The sequence below is a fragment of the Diadema antillarum genome, unplaced genomic scaffold (assembly GCF_040938485.1).
Source record: "Diadema antillarum isolate AM-2024a unplaced genomic scaffold, OU_Dant_1.0 scf00000071, whole genome shotgun sequence".
NCBI classification, from domain to species: Eukaryota; Metazoa; Echinodermata; class Echinoidea; order Diadematoida; family Diadematidae; genus Diadema; species Diadema antillarum.
This window is the reverse complement of record NW_027270960.1, coordinates 13,403,499-13,409,554: the sequence shown is the minus strand read 5'-3', so window position 1 is coordinate 13,409,554 and position 6,056 is coordinate 13,403,499.

Here is a 6,056-nt window from a genome sequence, read left to right as displayed (position 1 = left end):
TTGCTGTTTGTTTGTTTGTTCGATTTACTGCTGGATGTCTCCATGCTCTTCTCAGTGTCTCTACATGACCAAAAGCCAGGAAACCTTCGAATATCAGGCAAGAATGTAGGATATACCAATTCAGACATAAGCGGGACAAAAAGGCACGCTTTCGCTGCCTCGAATTCAGAAGCCAGACTCGTGGGCCGAGCTCCTGCGCAGTGAATGGATCATAAAGGAGCGTCATTGATTTTTGTTTATCTATACAATTTGGCACAATTACGAAGAAGCATTTGTTATCCTGCCAGTAGTGATGCCAGACGCAATGGAAGAAAGACTCAAAGGGGGGGGGGGGGGGGGGGTAGGGAGGGAGGGAGGATCGAGGCGGCAGGGGGGGGGGGTAAGAATTCGGTACATCTGTATGATCTCTGCTAGTTTCTTTCTGCGTACAGGTGTGTGTAGAAGTTCCCAAATTAATGAAATTCTTGCGTCGAGTTGTTTTTAGTGCTTCTGATTGACAAATTTCATTAAAGGACAAGTTCACCTTCATAGACATGTGGATTGAGTGAATGCAGCGATATTAATAGAACACATCAGCAAGAGTTTGAGGAAAATCAGACAATCCGCTTAAAAGTTATGAATTTTTGAAGTTTCTGCTTAGTCACTGCTGAATGAGAAGACTACTACAGCTTGTGATGTCACATGTGTACAACGATATATGAAGATTCAAGATATTTTCACTTTTCTCGCATTATAAAAGAACACATGACTTCACTCTTTCAGAAGGCAGGGGGAATAATATTACCCGTAACACATGTCAGTGACCAGTCGAGGAAATGTGCACTTTTTTTTCAAAAAGTGCAAAAAGTAAAATTTTGTGAAATTCTAGCTCTTTATATTTTCCTTTTATCGTTGTACGCATGTGACATCATACACTGTAGTAGTCTTCTCATCCAGCAGTGACTGTGCAGACACATTAAAAATTCATAACTTTTTGAACTAATAGTTCGATTTTCCCCAAACTTTCCCTGATGTGTTCCTCTGATATGTCTGCATTTACGCAATCCATATGTATATGAAGGGGGACTTGTCCTTTAAATTGAATGAACACGCAGTACCAGGTGCATGCTACAAGGATTTAGAACCAGAGCTGGCTGTCGGGCTGAAGCTCGGTGGTTTATGATCTATATAGTGGCTAAGACGCCTGTCCGGTGATCAGGAGGTCGTTGGTTCGAAACCAGCCCGAGTAAGTATGCCCATAATCTTTTATCATGGCTACTAGTAAAACAGTGACAAATTCGGTGCTTACTTTATACGTCGGTGTAGGGCAATTTGTAAGTTCATGCATAGAAGTGTGTTTTGTGTGTTAAAGAAGGTACACAGTATGGGTATATATTGTATTCTAATAATCATTTGGCGCAGAACAAGCTATTGCAGTACTCTACACGTTTCACAAAGCTTTAACTCCTTTATCCAATGCGTTTAAAGCATACATGTACGTCCCGACGGTGAACGAGAAGAAAAGAAAGTGAAATATTATGAAGGCGAAGTCTCCACCGGCAGCACTGGCATACATCCGTGGGTCAATTGACTCAAAGATATACACACGAAACAACCAGCCTATTATCAAACCTAGATCTTATATTTCAAAGGAAATTGGCAATCTGAAGGACAGAAGATCAAATAAACAGAGACAGACGGACAGACAGACAGACAGACATAAAGCGGGTAAAGACAGAAAGAGAGAAAGAAAAAAAAAGATGGACAAAATGGTGAACGATGAGGAGTAATTAATGACTAATAATGAACGAGGAAGGGAGAAGTGTTTCGTTCTACACGCTGTAGTTTTCCAGGTGACTCACACACTGCTCATTTTATAAGAGGTCACATATCAACAACTAGACAAACACACATTAATACACACACAGAAAACACGTCTTCTGTCACAGGCTTGTCATTTTGTTTGATGTGATCAGATAATTATTTATGAGAAGTACGTGAGACACACTTAAAATGGCAAAACAACCTTGGCACAGAAAAAACAAAAGAACCTACAAGCTCCGTGTTTCTTTGTTATTTTCCTCCTTGAGGTCACATATCAACGACAATGAAATCACACATTAACACACAGAGAAAACACATCGTCTGTCACAGGCTTTTCATTTTATTTGATGTGATCAGATATTCATGAAAAGTACGTGAGACACAATTAAAATGCCAAAACAACCTTGGTACAGAAAAACAAAAGAACCTATAAGCTCCATGTTTCTTTGTTATTTCCTCTTTGAGACGCATCATGAAAATGGCCATACTGCAATGGTGGAGTTATGGCTAATAGGAGAAAATCATTCACATGTTGAAACAATTCATATTTGTTGAAACATACAGTACCTTGTACGTGAACCCTTTGACTAGTTTACTTTCAACACTGTGAATATTCTCACGCGATTTCATTCTTTTTTTTCCACAGAATATCTACCATCAGGGACCAAGTGATCTGAAACTTTCACATGCAGATTTATAATCATGGAAACTGCTTATCGAGTGAAAAAAAAATAAACACACAATAAAACTCATCTTTCCTCTTTGAAGGTGAAATATCTCACACACTTCTCTCAAATGTGATTTTACAAGCTACATCTGGACGAAGACCAGAAATGATGTGTCTCCACCCAACTTAAAAAATGGAATATTTCATTATTGAAGAGCGAAACAAAATGAAATGAAACTGACGTGGGGAAAATGAAAGCCCTTTCTGGGAATTTCCCCCGCCCTCTTCCCACCATATACCAAATGAAAATATCATTCGGGATCAGAACAGGATGTCTGTATATTTAATAGATCAAGAAAAAAAGAATATGGATCCAGTTTCCTGTGACCTGGGGATAAGGTGATTTAAAGTGTTACTATCATTGAAACACAACCACAAACAGAATGGAAAGACACATTCATGAAAAGTTTGATTTGTTAATCATCTCTTCTGGCTAATCTTGCTAGATCCATTTCTTTAATAGACACAATACATTGGCAATCTTTGCATACGAATACAACTGTATCACTCTAAGAAATAACATTAAAAATGCACCATTCTTATCCTCACCATACCACAAGAGGACAATTGTAGAGCTACTTTATTTCTTTTTTAATGCCCACTTCAATCTTTGCACACAACTTCATAGTGTTCAGGGTGGTATCAAGATAATTGAAAGCTACCATTACATTCAAGATCAGACACGATATCTCCTCCAATTCAATAATCTCATTGGTGGGTGGGGTGATTACACTACTTAATGAACAAAACACAATAATAAGTTAATATATATGTTCGTCTCTGTGTTTGTGCAACTACTTTGGTTAATTTTTTTTTTCAAGAGAAGATTTAAGCATTTGCAATGACTGCACTTAGTCACAATCATAGACAGGACACTCTCTAATGATTAAATATATGAATTGAAGACTACAAAGGAACATAAAATGTAAACAAATTCTGCCGTGAGTTGTAGATCAAACAATAGATTGCACGTGATTGAATATACTTTGGTTGAAGGAAAATATTTTCCACCTCATCTTTCTCCCACTCTTTCTTCTGATGTAAAAAATAATTGGAAATTGATAATGATTAAATCAAATTGAAATCACTGAAAATGGTAACAGAAACCCAGACATTTTAAAATGAAATTAGAAAAAAAAAAGTACAGAATGTTGTCATTACAAAATCATACCAATATAAAAATTGAACAATTCCACTGGTATGAACGTACATGTATATACCATATTATATTTGAGCCCACTACTATGGCAATGTGGTGGCTGAAGTTACCCAGAAATTAAATTAAAACTGTCACATGTCCTTTAACATTCCATACACTACCACTGAGGAAATGCACAGTGCATATTAAAAGGAAATATCTCAAAAAGGGTGCTAGAGGCGTTCAGGTGAAGTCTAAACATTACTCAGGAAGTGATCCAGAACAGATACGCTACTACCAGCTTTAATGACCTCATTGCATTTCAGACTACCAGAAATTTTACAAATTGCGCCAGGTGTCGCAAACGACTCTGCCAATCATGCGATGCACATCATGTGACACAGATATCTACGATTAGACATGATCACAGCAGCACCATTTGGCAATATTTCTGATGCCAGATGTACGGAGTAGCAGTGACAAACTGATGATTAAAAGAAAGGTGGTCCATCCATTGAGTGGGGATGGACAGGACCCTACTTTTTTTTATTCCATTCACAGAAATACTGATACACTGAGAAATAAACATTTCCTCTTGTTTTTACCTAGACCATTTCATGTTTACCACACTACACTTACTTCCTCCAACACCTCCACGCCCCCCCACTACCATCAATACATGAAGGAATTACAAGTGTATTGAGACTCTCATTAGTTCTGCGGTCACAGGACCAGTTAAATATGACGTAATGTGACAGGGAGTGCTGCTTCCACACGGGAAGTACTCTGGTGCTCTTGACAGGCTGGCGACAAATGTTCTGCCAAACTAAACCACATGTGACCTTGCATCACAAAAACACACACAAAAAAGAAGAAGAAAAAGGATACTCACACAGGATACTCAATAGGGAGTTTGATAACACACATTTGGGGCTCATTGATGTTGGTTTTCAATAATTTTGTTTTGATTTGTTTTGTTTTATTCATTGAGAATGTTATGTATTTCCTATCTGAATCTAAAAATCTGAAGCATAAACTTACGAGTGAAAGGAGAGTGCTTTTTTTTCCCCCTTAATTTATGAACATCCAATATTTTTTTTTTCTTTGAGATACACTTATTTGCCCATATTCCACTCATGAGCAGCATGACAGAGTACATAAAAACAAAACAAAAAAATACAACACAGTCAGCAGCAGCATTGATACTTTGAAAAAATAAAAAAAAGAGGAAAAAAAACATAACAGAATGTGCTAAGTGAGTACTGGGTTTGCTTAGTGTCAAGGCAATTTGATAATCATTACATGCTGTTGCTTTGGAGTTTCCACTCTTTTAATATACATGTATTACACATATTTGTGAGTGTGTGTGTGCATGTGCATATGTGGCTACGACAGAGACTTTTTGATGCTACAATAGTCGACTGACATCAAAGCCTTTCTTGCACTCTTACAAATTGATTCTTATCACTAATTTCAGTTACAAACTTCCAGTGTTAATGAGTTGTGCATCATTTTCACACAGGAATATTGTGCTTTCAAACATAATGCAAATTTAAACTTCTCTACTAGTAAATCATTATTGGTTTTCTAATGCACAGTTCCATACATTCCATCCATTTTCAGAGCAGCACCACAGTAACTCTGATTAGAAGAGATGGGCTCAGTAAACACCAATCATTATCTTGGGAAAACTCATGACTTTTTCTTCTTCTTATACCACACTCAACAAAATACTTCATAAAACGGTTTCAACAATTCTACACTTTTTATCCACAATGTGAGCTAGCAGTTTACCACATACACATGGTGTACGTGTATGCTGATGCAAAGGCCTAACTGGTACACAGCACATTCATTTGAATGCACTTTTTTTTTGCACATATTTCATGTAAGTAATTCTACCTGTGTCATGTACATAAATCATGCACAAAATAGTTGCTGTTTTAACAGCTCTTTACAGTATATAATGCTCATTTTGAGCATATAATGATAAATTTGACTTCTTTTCTTGTCACACCTGACATTGAATCAAATTCTCAGAAAACAAATGGTAAAATCTATTTTTTTTTCAATTTTCTTGAAAATAGTTGTTCATACAAAAATTGCATTGTTTCTTCTCTATTATCCCACTGAGGACAAGTTGACTTAGCTCTAACACAATCATGAACATCACAAAGACCTCAAACACACACACACAAGAGAGCAAAAAGCTGTGACCACATCCACCTATCAGTGACGGCTACAAAACACTGGCTGATTTGGCATGACAACAGGAAAATGGATCCATCACATCAGAATATAACAAGCTCCTCTCTACAAGGTGCACTCATAAATAATATCTATACCTGTGACTCTTAACAAAATGACTTGAAGATTGGCACAACTCCA